The sequence below is a fragment of the Talpa occidentalis genome, unplaced genomic scaffold (genome assembly GCF_014898055.3).
Source record: "Talpa occidentalis isolate TD23 unplaced genomic scaffold, MPIMG_talOcc4v2.1 talOcc4.2, whole genome shotgun sequence".
Taxonomy (NCBI): domain Eukaryota; kingdom Metazoa; phylum Chordata; class Mammalia; order Eulipotyphla; family Talpidae; genus Talpa; species Talpa occidentalis.
Genome location: NW_023602073.1, coordinates 29,002,829 through 29,020,386, shown reverse-complemented (window position 1 = coordinate 29,020,386; position 17,558 = coordinate 29,002,829). Strand labels below are relative to the sequence as shown.

At 47.0% G+C, this 17,558-nt stretch overlaps 1 long non-coding RNA gene and 2 pseudogenes across 1 annotated transcript; all 3 read right to left on the bottom strand.

Moving 5' to 3' along the window:
* Positions 1-7,617: 7,617 nt before the first annotated feature.
* On the bottom strand, positions 7,618-8,241 carry LOC119251115 (tripartite motif-containing protein 26-like; annotated as a pseudogene).
* A 59-nt stretch (positions 8,242-8,300) lies between these two features.
* Positions 8,301-17,048, bottom strand: LOC119251962 (uncharacterized). Its single transcript, XR_005126672.2, has 5 exons — positions 16,767-17,048; positions 12,965-12,987; positions 12,408-12,517; positions 12,141-12,173; positions 8,301-8,333 (listed from the first exon to the last, which is right to left on the bottom strand). It is a non-coding gene; the product is annotated as an uncharacterized LOC119251962 (long non-coding RNA).
* On the bottom strand, positions 10,306-11,763 carry LOC119251961 (torsin-1A-interacting protein 1-like; annotated as a pseudogene).
* Positions 17,049-17,558: the final 510 nt, after the last annotated feature.

Sequence of the window (17,558 nt, the reverse complement as noted above, 5' to 3'; positions counted from 1 at the left end):
GACAGGAGAGGTCTGCTGCGCCATGTGGGATTCTCGCCTGCCGGCCAGGATCAAACCCACCCTGCAGAGGCTGCGGACAGCAGCGCTCAACCACCTGCGCCACCAGGGAGGCCCACCTCACCCTCATGTTTAAGTCCTCAGGACAAGACCCAAAAAGCAGGCATGCAGAGAAAAACTTTTAAAAAGTTTTATTTACAAGAGTAATAAGAAGAGGCAGGAGAGAGTAATTGGCTAACTTTCTTTTGGCAACACCAGCTGAAACACAGAGTACAGTCACAGTCTGAAAAAGCCAGAGAATCAGAGCACACACATATTGGCCTTAAGTAAAGCACGGCTGCTTAACTTTGCCCTGTTCTGGGCAGTCCCCCATTCAGGCTTATGGTATGCTATAGCTAGAGGTTGTAGCTCTTGGTGTGCCTGAGGTCTTATATTGGCCTGGAGATGGGCGTGGAGTCCATAAATATGTCAGGGGTAGAGAAGCTATTCACTGACTCAAAAATTGCTATACTGTTCCTCTCACAAAACAAATGCCTACCTTCAGATTGTTATAAGGAGTAAATGAGACACTACATGTAAAAGCACTGGCACATTGACCAGCACAGTGTAATCGAAGAGGCTGTGGATGAGAACAATCACCTAAAATCCAGGAGCTGGAATGAGCCTCAAGGATGATCACACCCAAGCTTCAGACTTTAGGTAGGCATTTAAGGATGTGCATTTTACAGAAAAGGCAATTAAAACAGAAACTTTAAGAAGAAAATTGCATCTTTCCTCCAATAAATAAGACCGGGGTAAGGGGGAAGGCAATTTTTTGTTTTTTTTTAGGTCCAGTTTTGTCAAAGGCCTCATTCTCTCATACAAAAAACACGCGACAGGATCCTTTATCTTCCTTGTGCAGCAAAGTCAAATTCTACCACTCCAAAGTAAGGCATTTTGGCAAAAGATTGACTTCTGGAAGGGGCTCTGAAGACTGGGTAGAGGTTGCTTGATAAATACTTGTATGTAAACTTCACTCTATAAAGGCCTCTCAGAAGACATAATTTTCTTCTCTTTTTTCAGTGGAGAAGGCAGAACTTCAATATGAATATTTTTGTTTATGATGCTTCCCTGGTAACCCCCCTAACTGAACTCTTTCTCCACCCCACAAAGTCCCCACCTTAGTTATGCTTCTTAAGATGGAGTCTGAACCCAGGTAGGCAGGTTATTCAGTCATGCTGGTTATCTCCTGTACATAGGAGGTACGTACATTTTAGTATTAAACTTTGTTTTGTCCTTTTTTCTTATGAACCTGTTTGATGTTTATTTGATTATTTGCTAGCCTACAAGAACAAAGAGGGGTACAGGATGATTTGCTTTGCACCCCAACATATGTTATGCTGTCTTCAGGAGCAAATTCATAGACACTGCAGATTTGATATGGAAGTTTTAAAATGTTTATCTTGAATCAAATGTAAACTGATGAGTATCATATGGACTCTCTTTGCCATATGGACTCTCGCCCGCTGGCCAGGATCGAACCGGCGCTGCAGAGGCTGCGACAGCTTCACAGCGCTGCGCTCAACCGCCTGCGCCGCCAGGGATGGCCCGGAATCAAATTTTCTTATAAAGCAAATATTAAAAAATCATACAGCCAACACTGAATTTAACATAATTAATAGTTCTAACAAAAACCATAAGGATGTTTTCAAAATCAGAAATAATACAAAGATGTGATCTTTTCTCTATTTAAACTTTGGGCAATTGGGCCTCACTGGTGGCGCAGGGATTAAAGACAGCGCAATCAAGCTATAACCAGCCTCTGCAGCACAAGTTCAATTCCTGGCCGGCCAGGGAGCCACCCACATGGTGCAGCAGACCTCTCCTGTCTCGCCCACTGCTCCCTTCAGCAGTGTATTTCAGTCAGTCTGCCTGTTCTGCTCCCCACTCTGTCTCTGGTGGATCCTCTCACCACCCCCCACACCTCTGGTCTGTACCCAGTTCTTATATGCATAAATAAATCTTTAAAAAAATAAACTTTAGGCAATTAAATGAGAAACAAGGATTATAAATACTGAGATGAAACAAATCATAATTTATCATTTCATCATTCCGTCTGCTTTTCATCAAAACTGACTCCTCCAGGAAGATTCTCCAGGAACCTCCAATCTTTCTCCAGTCATATGCACCAGCTCGATCATCTCCCAACTCAATTCTTTCACACTGTGAGAAGACTACCTGAATAGTCACTATCGTATTGTCACAATTACAGACCAGGACATTCCCAGTTTGCCCCTTCCTAAAAATATGTGTATCACAATCCAATCCAGTGATGCCACCAATAGCCTCACCTGTGTCCCTTCTCCTCTCTCCCTCCCCCATACTCTAAAGTTGGGCTGCAGCCTCCCTTACTGCTCACAAGAAGTGATGGGGCATGTAATGCAGGGATTATTTAGTAGAATAAAGAAATAGAATTCAGGATTCCCAGTGTGTGGGTGAGGGGAGATGCAGGACGTGGTGCAAAGATGAGGGGCAACTATTCCAAACTCAAGTTCAGCAGGTGGCTGAGGTGCACCAAGACAAAATTGCCCAGAGCACATGGAAGCCCAGGTGCAGACAGCTTTTATGTGAACATACTTAGTCCTCAGCTAGGAATATACTGGACATACCTAGGACTTGATGCTAGGAATACATAGAAGCCATAAGGAGTATGACTAGAACTGTCTTCCTTCTCCACAGTAAGAAATTAGAGGATAATGTCCCAAACTCATGTTATTTAGAAAAAAGGTAAATGCAAGAAGAATGAACAGGGTCTCTGGGGGGAGAGGAACTGGGTAGGATTTTTACTTCTTTTGTAATAAGCATTGTAGATAACTGACCATGTGCGCAGGTGTAGTTCCTAAGAAATAACTTTTAAAAATATGAATATAAAAGAATCAAAATGTTCAAAAAAACACACTGAATAAATCTTGATGGCAACTTTCCTTCCTACGGTAGTGTCCTAAAGTAGTTTATTTTGCAAGGACCTTTCATGCTGAATTTTAAGAAACTTCTAGCTTAGAAGAATGGTGTTTAGTGCCCTTCAAAGCAATGACACACTGGGAGCATTAATGCTTCAATCAAATGGAAATCTTCCGCTTATAACTATTAACCTTTAGCTAGACAATGATCAGCTTTTAAACTTTCAGAACTCATTAAAATTCTTTTCAAGGAAAGAAAGGCATTTGAGAATTATGGAATTACTCCATAAATAGTACAGTAGAATTTTAGTGAATAATTCACAATAATCAAATTTCAATTTTTAATATGCAAATAATTGTCTTAGGATGGTTGGGTTATAACTGAGTCTTATTGCTAATAACTGACCCATTTTGCATGTATTTAGAAAGAAAAATATAAAGTAGTATTGAGCTCAAAAATGACAGCATGGGGAGGTGCCTTGCCACTAGTATAATCTTAAAGATATATTTGTGGAGTCTTCCTTTTCTACCTTTAAGATGGTCATTTAAAACAATCAGAGAGGACAAGTGCTGGTTACACAGTTCAATGTGTTCAGAGGCAGGGCTTGGTCTCTGCAGGCTCTGCATCCTTTGGGGCACTGCTTATTACCAAGGGAGGATGCATGCTGGATGCGGCCCTTCTCAGGGAGCCTACCACGTGCTCTAGACCCTGGGTATCAGCTCAGGACCACCACTGCAGGAGAGGGACGACAAAGTAAAATAGCCTTGGCTGGTCTGTGTCCCACAGGGGGCTCTTCAATGGGGACCTCCAGAAATGACAGCATAACAAGGACAAGAGGACCATCAAGAGAACCACATGACAGAGGTCTGGTGATATTTGAGGTATGTATAAAATATGTCACCAGGTTTTTCACATCAGTTTTTATTGAGCACCTACTCTGCACCCAGCATTGCATGAGGTACCATGGACTATGGCGAATACAAAAGTATAAGATATGGTACCTGCCCTCAAGGCTACAAAACTGGAGGCAGAAATCAGACGTATGTGACTCAGGCAGCATGTGATATATACAAGAGTGCAAGTTTGAGACCACGTGGTGCTAAAAGGCCACGAGCATCCACAAGTCTGTTCTCGTAAGAGTAGGAGGGAATTAAAATTGGATCAGGAGGGACTGGCCTGCGTGGAATGGGGAAGGATGAAGCAGCAAGGCCACGTGGCTAGAGCTGGAGTTTGTGTTCCACTGAGGTCACTAGGAGCCTGGACAGAAGCTGAGGGCTGGGCTGGGCCTGTGGGCAATGAGGATATGCTGAGACCCCTCTTGATATGAAGGCTCAGTGGGCTCATCATGGATTCCCGCTGCCTCCCTCTCCTCTCCCCACACACCCCAGTCTGTCTCCCAGGCCATCTCCTAAGGAAATGGAATCTGCATGTTGAGCTGGGCCAGTGTCAGAAGTTTAGCAGCTACTGGAGAGACTGATCAGCCTCTAAGAGAGGGGAGGTTTGTCTGACTGGATATTTGCCCTGAAGTGGTGGAGCCAGGCTACCCATGCTGTTTGACAAGGTCCAGGCATGGGGGAAATTCCTGAAAAGTCAGGAAGTTCCGCAGCTGGCTCCTGCTACTTCCTTTCATTTGTTTATGGCAGTTTTCACAATCATGGAAATTTTCTATAAAGCTTTAAAATGACATTATGAGTACTGACGTTAATACTAGTTTCGGTAACGCACACTCCAGCAGTTTGAAAAATGTATCAATTCCAACATAATTGATAATGTGACAATTTCCAATATTTCTCCACATTCCCCGACTTGTAAATCATCTACCATAAGCAATACTAAAATCTTTAACAAATCATGCTTGAAAGAACTATTGGAACCAAGCTTGGTAGAAGTCCTCACAAGAGGAAGCACTGAGGCAACCCAGAGACAAATTGGCCTGAAAAAAAAATGTACCACATACTGTTCCCACAGTAGGGGGACCCAGTGTCCCAGCAAACAAATTAGGAAAAATAAAATTGCATGATTGTATGATGTAATGATCAAATAACAAATTTCTGATGTATAAATAAAGCTCCGCTGAGGCTATCAGTAGGAGATACTTGTCACCTGATCGAGTGTCAGGGTCTCCTCATTCCCTCATCCTTCACCTCCGACGACGCCGTCTCATCCTTCAGGGACCCTGCCCCGGTCGGAGCTGGACTGCGGCACTTCTCAGTAGAATGTGTTCCTCATATAGTCCTGATATAGTCCTTTTGGTTCCTCATATAGTCCTGACTTTTCAGGAATTTCCCCCATACTCTATCTTGTCAAACAGCATGAGTAGCATGGCCTGTGCCAGAGGAGACGCCATTATTATGTAGATCAGCCTCTCAGGTTTTTGCAGTAGAACAATCTTATTCAGATGAGGAAGGGGCTAAAGGGGACAATAAGAAAAACCGATCAGCTTCCCCCCAGAAGAGGGGTGCTCAAGGAGGAGGCCGCAAAATATTGTGAGCATGACTGGAATCTCTTGGCTAGTGCCCCAGATTACAATTCATTAGCAAATTTGCCTAAGCCTCAAAAAACCCCTCCGAAAACAAGATTTAAGAGCCATAAATATTACTATGAAAAACATGGGAAGTTTTGCAACCAGGATTACCATTTCCTGTTGCTGTTCCTAAGGGAGATCATGTTATAGTCACAGACTTACAAGATTGTTTCTTTACCATTCCCTTGGCTCCTCAGGATTGTAAAAGATTTGCTTTTCGTGTCCCTTCATCAAATCTTAAACGTCCTTATCAAAGATTTCAATGGACAGTGATACCTCAGGGAATGAAAAACACCCCAACTTTATGCCAAAAATTTGTAGGGGCCTCCCCTGGTGGCGCAGCAGTTGAGCGCTGGGCTGTGAAGCTGCCCACAGCCTCTGCAGCACCAGTTCGATCCCCGGACGCCGGCGAGGGTCCCACTTGGCGCGACAGACCTCTCCTGCCGCGCTAGCTGCTCCCCTCAGCAGTGTGTTTCGTCAGTCTGCCTGTTCTGTTCCCCGCTCTGGCTCTGGTGAATTCTCTCACCCTCCGGTGCTTCTGGCTGTACCCAGTGCTTGTATAAATAAATAAATCTTTAAAGAAAAAATTTGTAGATTTAGCCCTATCCAGCTTTAGAAAAGCATATCCTCAAGTATACTGTATTCATTGCATGGATGACATATTAATTAGTCATCCACAGTATTCCTTGCTACAGCAAGCCTTAAATGTCTTAACATCCTCTTTGCAGAATTTTGGGCTTGTTATAGCACCTGAAAAGATTCAAATTGATGCTCCAATAAATTATTTGGGGTGCATTGTTCATTCATTGTCAGTGTCACCTCAGCTCCTACAACTAAGGACTGATTCCCTGTACACATTAAATGACTTTCAAAAATTGCTAGGAGGGGCCTCCCTGGTGGCGTAGCGGTTGAGCGCTGGGTTGTGAAGCTGCCCGCGGCCTCTGCGGCACGGTTCGATCCCCGGATGCTCCCCGGCCACCGGAGGAGGGTCCCACATGGCGCGCAGACCTCTCCTGCCGCCCGCTGCTCCCCTCAGCAGTGTACTTCGGTCCTTCTGCCTGCTCTGCTCCCCGCTCTGGCTCTGGTGAATTCTCTCACTCTCCCGTGCTTCTGACTGTACCCAGTGCATGTATAACAAAACAAACAAACAAACAAATAAATAAAACATGCCTCTATAAAAAAAAAAAATAAAAAAATTGCTAGGAGATCTAAATTGGGTCAGACCATATCTTAAGCTCACTACTTATGACCTCCACCCTCTTTTCAATATTTTACAGGGCAACTCTGATCCCAGATCACCTAGGCAACTAATCCCAGTGTCAGTGTCTCCTCATTCCTCATTCTTCACCTCTGCTGACACTCTCTCGTCCTTCAGGGACCCTGCCCCGGTTGGAGCTGGACTCTGGCACTGAGGTTTTTAAGTTGGGCTGATCAAGAGCAGAATATTCTGGATTCTCCTCACAAGGACCAACCCACACTGAGAATTTGGTGTTACCCCAAAGCCACATGTATCTAGAACTTTCTGTAAAACCAGAGGTGACTTCAGGAAGCCCCACCTCCAACTTATAGACCCCTCATATAGTCAGTTGTGGTCTCAGAGAAGCAGATTCCACCCTGGACCTCACAGGAGATAATTTCCTCTGCCACTTAAACGGCCCAGGGAGACTCAGTGGGTTTCCCTTCGGCTCACTTTGATGTATGTCTAACTCTAAGTCAGTCTGTTTAAAGTCAGGGAAGCTGTCAGTACAGTGGCTTTGGGTGAGGGGGAAGGGAGGGAGCTATGGGACTTGAGGACAGCAAATGGCCTTAGATGTAATGTCAACTGGCCTTTCCCTGGAACAGCTGCATGGCATGCTTCACTGGGCAGCAAAGGGTGCTTTGCATCCTAGTCAACCAGGAGAACAGGGCCAAGTCAAAGGCAGTAGATAGAAGGAAGGGAGGGGCCCCCATGGGCCTCAGGGTGAAAGTTCACACAGGAAACCTCCAGAGCTGTGCAGCACAGCTGGACCAACAGCACCAAGCGGGGCTGCGGCCACAGGGAGGGCTGCAGCCGGTGTGGGGTCTGCCGCCCCTACCAGAGTCCCTGTCCAGGCGCCCTGTCCTGTCCTGGACCCAGAGCAGAGGCCCTGGAGGGTGGGGCGGGGCAGGTGCGGGGCTCAGGGCCTCAGCAGGAGGCGGGTTCCGGGCCACGAGCACAGGAAGGGGACCAGGCAGTGCGTGAAGGTGGCGGTGAAGGTGTAGAAGGGCTCCTGCGACTCCGTGTTGGTGAAAGTCACGGAGCCCCCTTCATAGTCCAGGGCGATGCCCACTCTCCAGGCCCCAAGAGCTCCGCCTCAGGGCTGGTATTGGCCCAGATGCCAGCGGAGGAAAGGCACAGTGCCCACACGCCATCCTCGGCCGTAGGGAAAGGGCTCCCACCTCTTGAGGGAGTAGCTGGCCACCCCCACCATGCAGCGCTCCTGGGCCTCCTCCTCCCCCTGGACTCCTCATCCTTGTCAGTTTCCCAGCCTTTCGGATGGGGAGTCATAGCCGGCCTCCTCCTCCCCTTCCTCCCCCCCCTCTCTCCCCCTCCCTCCTCCCCTCCCTCCTCCCCTCCCTCCTCCCCTCTCCCTCCTCCCCCAGCCCTCCCTCTCCGCCTCCACCTCCCAGTAGACTTTGCCCCAGGTGAAGCCCTTACTGTCCAGCACCCCCAGCCCACAGTCCGACCGCTGTGGGGGCAGGCGTGGCCATGGGGACAGGCATGACAATGGGGGCGGGGGTGGCTGTGGGGGCCCGAAGCGACGTCGGTGCTGGCCGCTGGAGGTCCCGCACTTCTGGCCCTTTGACGGCGGCAGGCGCCAGTTGGCTGACCGCAGGTCCGGGGACACGCTCGCTGTGGGGACAAGGGGAGACACAAGTGTCACAGGTGGACGGGAGGGGTCCCAGGTCCCCATGGGGTCAAAGGGCAGGACTGCAACACCCACAGCCTCATTCACAGCCAGATGGACAGCACCGGGGTCTCAGGGCGCAAGGTGCACAAGCTGCTGGCAGGGCTGGAGGAGCTGGTGGGAGTAGCTGTGAGGACAGAATAACCACACCCGGGGCAGGAAAGGGCCAGACTACCAAGTGGAGGCTCTCAAGCAGACTAAAGAGGAGTAGACTGGTCGGAAAATGCAAGGTGGGGCTTTACATGAGCAGCTGGGAAATTCTGCTTCTGATAGAACGTGCTCCCGGGATGGGGCTGGGGGACAGCAGCGGGCAGTCCTATTCTCCGTGGGGAGGATTCTTTTTTTTTTTTTACAAACAAGAAAGTAAATTTACTTAAATTACTAAAATAGCTTTTAAAGTAATTTACAGACAGGTTAGCTGTGACAAATATTTTTCCTGAAAGAGGTAAGTGAAATCAGTTCCTTTAAAATTATTTTGGTCAGTGAAACATTTAATAAAAACATATGTTTCATCATATAATATACACGTTATAAAAGTCTTTTCAAAAACTCCTTAGAATCTTCTATAAATCAGATAATCTGACTGTGATAAGAACAAATTACAATAAGGGGTATAAATACATGAATACTGGTAGTCTCTAGTAGAAGGAAACTACGCTACATTCTACTACCAGTGACGGGATCCTCAAAATAATCATGCCAATGATGGGTTGTGGTACTCTACAAACAGTATTTTCACTTCCAAAAAAAAAGTGGATCTAGAATTCTAAGATTCTAAGAAAGCCAAAGTAATTGGTAAATGAGAAAGCTTAGCTATATAGATGCAAAGTTACAACTGAAAAATACTAGAGTACAGTAATGTATACTCATACATTTTAACACTCTTCATATATGGTGATTTTCACTCTCTTTTTGATTTGAAGTACTCTTAAATAAAGATTTATCGTGTGCATAGTAAATCTATCTATTATAAGAGCATTCAAATACACTCAGAAGTCCTTTATTACTTTTGTTTCTTTAAGCAAAAGTTGACTGCAACATACGAACATTCAGAAAATGAAATCTTCAGAAATGTTGGTTAACATGGTTTACCAATTCCTGAAATTATTTTCTCAATTCAAACAAATGCTTCAGGTCATGTCCAAATAACTGGATAACTGAAAAAAAGCAAGTCTACTAAGCCTTGTGATACATATGCTTCCAAAGCATGCTCCTAAGGGGAAGGGCTAAACATTGTTTTAAAGAAAAAGGACATGCAAAAAAACAAATCCCAACAGAAATCACTGAGAATGGAGTTCATATAACTATGTTTGATTGACTTAAGTCTCAGTGGCTGATTTTAACATTTCATCTCATCACTTTAGCTCCCACGTTTCCCATCACAATTTCTCATTTTTTCCTTGCTTTCTTCCCACCCTCTAAAAAAAACCCCAAACATACACTCAGTTGAACTTGCATTACTTTAGCTCCTTTAAGCAGAAGCTGACTAACACCTAAAAGATGTGAAAGAGAACAAAATGGGAAAACCCATGGCTGCATTTAGGGAGCTGACTTACTAGTGACTCAACAAACTGAAAAATCTAAGTTATAAAATCGGGAAGATTCATTGGAAGGACCCTAAACCTTCCCATGGGTAGCAATAATGATTCAAACCAGAATCTGAACAGATCCTCTATGGGACTGCAAATAATTTATAGTTCTCAGATACCATTAAGAGAGTTCTCAATGAACACAGGAAAATGATTCCTTCTCCAGTAACAGATAATTGCATTGAATAAATGAGTTAGATGTCCTATGTTGACATAAGGACTTAGCTTCCTTTAAAAAGAAACCAGTTCTTTCAAAAAGAGCTCTGAGTCCATCTCTGGTTAGGAAATATGAATATTCTTTCAATTTGGGATATGATTTTCTCTTCTGTCACCCCTTAAAAGCCGATGCCCCTCTTCAGGTCATGTTCAGGTTGTACAGGCAGAACTACATGAGAAATACGGCTCCAGAGTCCACCCAGTTTGTCCAAGTCCATGTGATTGTAGGAGCTGGGTGTGTTAGAGTTGATGAACTTGACTGAGGAAATCCCTCACTTTTTTCTTCAATTTCCTTTAGACCTAGACTGTTTCAAGTGTTTCTTCTTCCAACTGGACTGTCAGGACTAAGACTACATCTTTGAAGGCTGCATGTTTATGGTCACAATACTTATAGAAGATCAAGGCAGAGCCAGCAGGCAGTGACTCGATGTGGTGTACCACAGCTTTGCCTTCCCCATTAATCCGGATGGCATGGCCACTATGGGAGGAAGAATAGGCATCAGCAATTTGTTCAGTCAGACACCTGAGTACTTCCTTCTTCAGCATCTTGGGCAGCAGTAAGTAGTAAGATAGCAAGCTGGAGCCGAGGCTGGGAGCTATTAAGATGTTTCTCCAGGAATGTTAGGCCCCTTTTCCACAGCTTCTCATCTTGACCTTGGTATTTATTCATAAGTTGTTTCATCTTGTTCTGGAACACAAACAGCAGTAGTCGTTTCTACCTTAGATGAATGAACCAAGAAATCCCAACAACAGAAAGCAGAAATAATACCAACAACCACTTCATACTGAAAAAACTTGCATTCTTGGGTTGTTCAGCCACTTTTGATTGGCTGGAGGTTGGTGGAGACTGATTGCCAACCTTTGATTTCTGTGTGCTGTCATTTTGCATTTTAGACCCCCATTTTGTGGTTTGTTCAACCCATTTCTGAGAGTTTTTTGGATATCTTAGCACTGAACGTTGTTTATCAAGAGCTGTGAATTCTCGACTTTGTGATGACCGCCAAAGTAATTCTGGATATTGACTTGACGATCTGGAGGTTTGATCTCCAGTCTCCACGGATTCCCTGGATCTGGCATGAGCGGTCACATCACTCTCAGAGCTGTTTTGATCATCATCTTCACTATTTTCTTCAGAGAAACTGGTCTCCGGTTGGACACTGGTACTTTCTAATTCACTCATTTTAATATTTCCATTTGTTTTGTGTGCCGAATCAGATCTGTTTCTTCTTAGAGGGGACCTACGGAGGTCACATATAGGATCTTCATCTTCAATCGCAGCTGAGATATCTTGTGTTCTGCTAGTTTTCTTTGAGACCATGTTGCTTAAAACAGTTTGTGAAGATAGCAATGGTTCATCCTCTTCAGAGAAATGTGAGTCCCGTATCCTTCTTCTAGTCGTAGCTAGAGACTGCTGTGGCGGAAGCTGCCATGAGTTCTGCTGCTGCTGCTGTAGGCGGGACACATTTCATGTCTTCATCTCTTCAGCTTCCTCGGATCTCTGCTGCCTCAACTGAGATCGAAGGTAGTAGATGCTTTCTCTCACTTCCTCTTTCTCAGAATCAGACAGGAACTCTTCCCAGGAGTATTCTTTTTTTTTTTTTTTTTAATAGAGGCATGTTTTATTTTATTTATTTATTTGTTTGTTTTTGTTTATACATGCACTGGGTACAGTCAGAAGCGCGGGAGGGTGAGAGAATTCACCAGAGCCAGAGCGGGGAGCAGAGCAGGCAGAAGGACCGAAGTACACTGCTGAGGGGAGCAGCAGGCGGCAGGAGAGGTCTGCGCGCCATGTGGGATCCTCTTCCGGTGGCCGGGGAGCACCCGGGGATCGAACCGGCACCACAGAGGCTGCGGCAGCTTCGCAACCCAGCGCTCAACCGCTGCGCCACCGGGGAGGCCCCTCCCAGGAGTATTCTTTATTTGAGGCAAATGTCCTTGGACACTCACCTTTCTCATACTCCAAGTCTCTGAGCAGCTTCTCTGGGGAGAAAAAAGGACAGCAATGACCCTCAAGCCCAGCAAACTGAAAGTCCATTTCTTACTCAGTCTTTATTTCATGACCAGGGCTCCCTCCTGAGATCCCAAGAAGAGAAACAACCAGGAGAGGAATGAGGGGTCAGGACTGAGCTCAGAGACAACGGGAGGGAGCCAGGTCTCCTCCCTTAAAGTGGCGCCTAGCTCCTGGCTCCCACCTGGAGTTGTGCCAACACTTACCTTGGAACTCTTGCAGGCCTTGCTGCAGAGACAGAAGCTTATCTGAGAGTGCTCTCTTTTTCTTCACTACTGGAGAGAGGGGTATCTCAGTCCAGACCTTCCGTGGGTACCTGAGAGGAGGCAGGCACAATCTGTTACTTCCTCCTCTTTAATTCCACTCAGTCCTCATGGCAATTATTAAAGGGAGAGAACAGAATGATTATCTCCTGTCAATGCACAGAAAAACACAGGCCTCAAAGATACCAAGGGAACTACCCAGGGTTGAGTCAGGGCTCAGGACAGGCAGGAGACTCGATTTGCCGAGTACCTGTCTATAAAGCCACCCTCTCCCGTCTCAGACACAGAGAGGGTCAAAGAGTTGGGGATACACAGAGAACTTGCTCGGGTGGAGAGCAAGACTCCAGTTCTCAAGGATTTGCTCTGCTTCAGAGAGGAAAGGCCTTCAGGATGAATCATGGGATTCAGGAACTTTATTGATCCCCATTAATTTAAGTGGGTCAAGGGGGAGGGGCAGAGGCACAGGGGAAGGAGGTACATAGTGGAAAGGAAGCTTTTACCTGTTCAAGATGTCTTTGGAGTCCTGGAAGGGAAGCACAAGCATCAATGAGAATGAGGATTTCCTTCAAATGTCCCAACACTGTACTAGGACCAGGGATGCATCAATGACCAGACAAGCAAGGCCCCTGCTTAGGGAGCTGCCATTCCAGTGGCAGCACTGGATAGAACAAGAAAACACAAAATAATCACAGTGACAGGGAAAATGGAGGTAGGGGTACCAGGCCTACTTCTCTGGGGCGATAGCACTTGTGCTGAGACTTGAAGAGGGAGAAGGTAGTGACAGGAAGGGAAGAAGGCAAGGTGGGGAACGTTTTGGCAAAGAAGACAAGGGCCAGATCAGGCAGGGCTGGAGGCCTACTAAGGCGTTCAAATTTTGTTCTATGTACCAAAGCCAGCAAAGGGTTTCAAGAAGGAATATATGTGATATGTATATGTAGTCTAATTGGCATGTGGTTGAGGTTACTAAGTAATACCCAGGATCCAGCCTCCCATTTTCTCTTTTTTCTTTTATTTTTTAAAAAACTTTAAGGATTTATTTATTTATACAAGAACTGGGGTACAGGCCAGAGGCGTGGGAGAGTGAGAGGATTCACTAGAGACAGAGTGGGGAGCAGAACAGGCAGACGGACAAAAAACACTGCTGAGGGGAGCAGCGGGTGAGACAGAAGAGGTCTGCCGCGCCATGTGGGTATCTCCCTGGCCAGCTGGGAATCGAACCCACGCTGCAGGACAGCTTCACAGTGCTGCACTCAACCCACTGGACCACCAGAGAGTCCCCCATTTTCTTTTTAGTATAGAGCCCCTGGAATAATAGCTGGGCAGATGCCACCCAACAAAAGACATTTCCCAGATTCCTCTGTAACCAGATCTGATCATGCAACTAAATTCTAGTCAAATGGATGTGAAAGGAACCAATGACTGCAATTTTGGGGTAACAGCCTTTATAATAATGAAACTGCTTTTTTATTTCCTCGTCTGAATTCTGGATGTGGTGGTGGTGGTGAACCCAACTTTGACTACGACGCTAAGAATACACTCCAAGAAGTTAGTGGGACAACCAGATGGAAAACAGTTGAAAACACCTCAGGGACAGTCACCCTGAGGGTATTTCAGGGCCAGAATCTACTGACCCCTCACACTAAATCCTGAAAAGCTGAATCAGGAAGATTCCTCCAGCAGTCACTTAAATCACTCATCTGTTGCTCCACCCCACTTTTTAGCATTTTCCCTGGGGCTATCTATCCTCACCAGCAACCCCCACCAGGGAGCACCATCTGTTAACAGTCTACAGCTTTAGCCAAAGTGTTTCTTGGTTACATTAGCACCAAATTGTGGCTGCTGCTGTTTCAAAGTCCCAGGAGGAATGTGGGGGTCTGCTCCAGGGGCAGCCATGTAAGAAATCATGACATCCCCATCCCCACAATGAAACAGTAGCCCAGAGACTGGTTGTAAGTTTCTGCCAAATTCTTCTAATCTGTACCTTAAAACAAGTAAGTTCAAGGCAGCTTCAGGGGAATGGACGACAGCTCTGACAAAATGTGTGCCAAAAAGTCTGCTGATGGGCCTCCCTGCAGGCACAAGGGGTTAACACACAACCTATGGAGCTGTCCACAGCCACTGCAGCATGAGTTTTATCCCCGGAGAAATGCTGTGTAAACGAGTAAATGAATAGGCAGTGTGGGGAGAAGGGCTTGGGGGGGTGGTGTCAATGGGCATATTCTGTGACATGGAAGTTGCTAGAACAGTAGGGAGAGAATGAGGCTATCTAAGGTTAAAGGTTGTGAGCAGTGCAGAGAGGGACCAATATAGGAATACAGACAGGTACAGGAATCCTCCCACACACAGAAGGGGAGATGGGGTGCCCAAGGCAACCTGCAGCCATCACAGGGCCTCCAAGGGAAGCGGCCTGCTCAGGAACTACCACCCTGACACTCCTGGGGTAATCAAGAGGAGACCTGAAGTGGGGACAGCAGTCAGGGCCCACCTCTGGCATGGGACACACGTGGGTGTCAATCAAGAGCACTCGGGAAGGTTCTTCACACATAGGTGGACGGTGACCCACAATGAAGGAGGCAGAGTGTGACCTGACCCCTAAACGCCATCCAGGACTGCATAGGGAGAATGTCGGTGTCTGACCAGCATCTGACAGGGGAGGTCTCTGACCTCCGCACGCTTGTCCTTCAACACTGTCCTGATTTAACACTGTCCGAGCCCATTGATCTTTCTTTGTCTATCACCTTTGTCGAAAGGACGGTTTTACATCATTTGTCTTGCTGCTTCTTGCTCTCACCTGAATTTCTCTACCAGACTTTTGAATCAGGCCTCTATTTTAATCAGGTCTTATTCTTACTGTCTGGGAAAATATTAACAGCAACGAGGAAGTCAGCGGTCCTGCTCCCTTGTAGCAAAAGCAAACCAAAACAAACACGCAAACAAAAACCCATCAGTACAACACTCCATGCACTAGTTTTAAGCAGACACCCACTTTCTCTCCTTCTCTCCTCGTACCTCCTCCTCTCTCCCAGTTTGAATGGTCTCGAAGCACTAAAGGCCAGGCCTTTTTTGGCCCACAAGGTTTTTTGGGTGAATTGGGGTGAGGATGCCCTCTGGGCAGACCCCACCAGTACCCCCAGCCATGATCCTCTGTTCCAGGAGCAAGGGCACCACACAGGGAGGCGGCTACAGGGAAAGGAGGGATCTGTGTCCCTGAGCTGGAAGGAGAAGAGGAGGGGGAGAGGGAGCAAGTGGACCAGGCCGAGTCTGAGAGGAACAGCACGTACCTGGAGGGAGCCAGGGAGACATTTGGGACCAAAAGAGACAAGAACAAGAGCACAGAGGTTTGGGAGTCAGGCCACCTGGATGGAGGCTTAGGCTGGATTCCTGATCTCCCTCCTGGTCTGGGACAGATCCCCTTCAGCTCTCCGGCCCTTGGAGAGCAGAGTCCTAAATCCCTGCAAGCCTGATGCCCCAGCTAGACCCATGATGGAGAGGCAGACGAGGCTGACTCTAGGAGACTGCCGCTGGCCAGGGACAACAGTTCCTAGGGGGGACCTTGGGTGGTTTGCTGCAGCAGACAGGCCTAGTCAGCCTAAACCACACAAGTGAGAAGACCACCCATGGCCTTCTCTGGCCACTGAGGGTGGAAAGATCTAGCAGCCCCTCTCTGAAGGCCCAAGCCCCATTCAGGGACGTGTGAGGATCCAGAGTGAGCTGTCGTTTGTTTCAAACTGGCACCCTGCACTCCAGCCCACAGCTCTCCCTTCTCAGCATCGAAGCTGCTTCCTCCAAGAAGGACTGCCCGCTCCCCACACACCTTTTTCTCTGAGGGTAATTCTCTACAGTCCCAAAGAAAACCTCAGTCATCTATCTCCCTTCCTCAGTTGCCCATTGACTCTAGATCCTTGGGGTCTTTGAGAGAAGCCACAGTTAAGCCCCGACGCTGCAAGCTTCTTTATCTCCAGATCCATAAAAAGCCAGTACTGGTCAAGTGACTGCCAATGACTTGTTCCAACAGGCTCATGATCATAGTGATGAGAATGAAGACAGTAAAGAAAATACTAACTTTTCCTTCTATTCCTACAGTACTTTTTAGCATTTTAAACATTTTTGGTGAAAATTTAGCTTTTGAAGTGACACCATGCCAGTTATCTCTTGGAGGCTTATGTGGCCACTGGAATAAGTAGGGTGGGTAAGGATTATCATCCCCAGGGTTCAGATGAAAACATAAGGCCCTGAGAGGAAGAGGCTCTCCATGGTCCTGCAAGCAGGTGACAGGGGCCCAGCCCTGGGGAGGTCTCTCACCTGCAGGAGCTCTGCAGCCGGCTGCTGTGCCTTGTCCTCCAGCTCAGAGATGACCTGTGTCAGCCGGGCGAACTCTTCAGCACTCCTGGCTTTGTACTGCTCCCTGTTCTATATGAGCTCCTGCCCCAGCTTCCCCAGCTGGTCCAGCAGGTGTTGTTCCTGTTCCCTCAGGATCTGATGGCCTTGCTCAAACTCAGCCATGATGCTCTTCCTCCCTCTGCTCCTGCAGCTTCTCCTACAGGAATGGAAGGGCGGGGAGGGGTGACGGTGACGCTGCTGCCTTAGGTGAAAAATCCCTCCAGGAGGTACACAAAGCTGGCTCTTCCCCGCTATCTACCTCCATTCACCAATTCTCAGCACCCAGCCTCAAAGACACAGTAAGTAAATCTGTTTGGTCTCCTGACAGCACATGGTCAGCCCACTCTATTCCAGGTAACCTGGTATGTTCCATGGCCTTTTAAGGAACTCTGAGAGCCAGCACCCTTCTTTCCTGAACACTGATCTGCCACCTCTCAGGAAGCTTTCCTTAGCTAACTTCATCCAAGCCCAGTCGATCCTCCCTTCAGCTCCCTCCTAATGTGTAAAATACCTGAATGTATTCCATCCCTGCCATGGAGCCTGCCTTCTGTTCTGTCACTGGAAGTGTGGAATGTCTGTCTCTTTTCCTGCTTCCAACTCTCCCCACCATGGTCAGGGTGTGCCCGCCTACACTGGTTAGACTCAGGTACTCCCCTGAAGCCAGTTCCTTCCTTGTCAAGCCATCTGGCTCCCTCCAAACTCAGGAATCCTGTC